We start from the raw sequence: 1,343 nt of genomic DNA, 5'->3' as shown, positions 1-1,343 counted from the left end.
TACTGTAAGTCGCTCTGGATAAGAGCGTCTGCTAAATGACTAAAATGTAAATGTAAAAAAATGGCTAGTAGGGATAACGTTAGCATGCTAGTTGGCTAACAACCTTGCAACTGATTTGTAACAATATATTCATAAAGCTTGTAAGTTAGCTGAAAATGAAATTGAAACCAGTATTCATGATGAGTGCAAATATCTTATTTTAATTTGGTTATACTTTTGAAGTTACTTCTGTTGAAGTTTACATTATAGGGAATAGGCTGGCTTGCCGGGTCCTCTATTTTACTTCACACCCCTCAAATGTTTTTCCGTTATGACTTCGGAATTCTGATCAGTTTTATGTAATAACTCCAAAAATTGAAAAGTGAGGTGTAACTTTGTATTAGGACTTTTGCGTATTCTAATGCAAATCCATACTGTATGTTACATGTGGTTACGCTTATGCTACCTACGCTGGGAGAATCTCAATTGGTTTTACTCGCCGCCTGCCTCCTCTCTTCCGTCCTCTCTCCTTGCCTCCTTTTGAAAAAGGTCAAAACTAATCAAGGAGAGGCGGTGAGGAGAGGGAACGTGGAAACAAATGCGCTTGTATGAAATGAGACTCCTTATCCACTTGCGCATCATCAGGCCAATTATGTTTGAATGGGTGGAATCTCAGAATAAACGTGCAAAGTGATAAAAAGGAATAAAGCTAGTTGTGCAAGACATTTTATAGATAAAAAAAGATAAGTAGAGTTGTTTTTAAATGTGGTCATGCTTTCCGCCTTCGAGAAAACAATAGCTGATTTAAAGGAGGTGTGGCGAATTTTAAAACGCTTACGAGCTAGCCATTGAAAGGATACTAATGAATTGACACTCTCCTCGGCCCCTCAACGGTTTCCAGGTTACGAACGAGAGGAGGACGGAGAAGTCGAGGAGAGGACTGACTTTCCCCAATTTGAGAATCTCCCACTATTTGGCATGCCAGGCTCACTACTACCATAGTCGCTCACTGCTGCTACTATTACTACTATTACTTTTCACGACTTCTATTGTCACTATCCCACTAAAGATTACTATACTGCTATTTGTAATACAATTACTACTACTAGCTTCAAATGTTCAATGATAGCAATTTAAATGTATAAACCTCTTTAACTACAAAAAAAAAAACATTTGGACAGCTAAAGGAAGAAACACAATTTGTCATGAAAAATCACCGTTTCTAGTTATATTCTTCGAGTGAAGATAAAATGTATTTTTTTAAATAATATTCAGCATCTGTACTTAAGGCTTAATTTGCAATACAAACTAGGACAAACTACTTCAGTTTACATTTAGAATATTTATTAATATATTCATTAACA

The sequence above is a fragment of the Salmo salar genome, chromosome 18, assembly GCF_965601325.2.
Source record: "Salmo salar chromosome 18, fSalSal1, whole genome shotgun sequence".
NCBI lineage: Eukaryota > Metazoa > Chordata > Actinopteri > Salmoniformes > Salmonidae > Salmo > Salmo salar.
The sequence above is the reverse complement of the archived record's forward strand: the minus strand, read 5'-3'. Positions refer to the sequence as shown.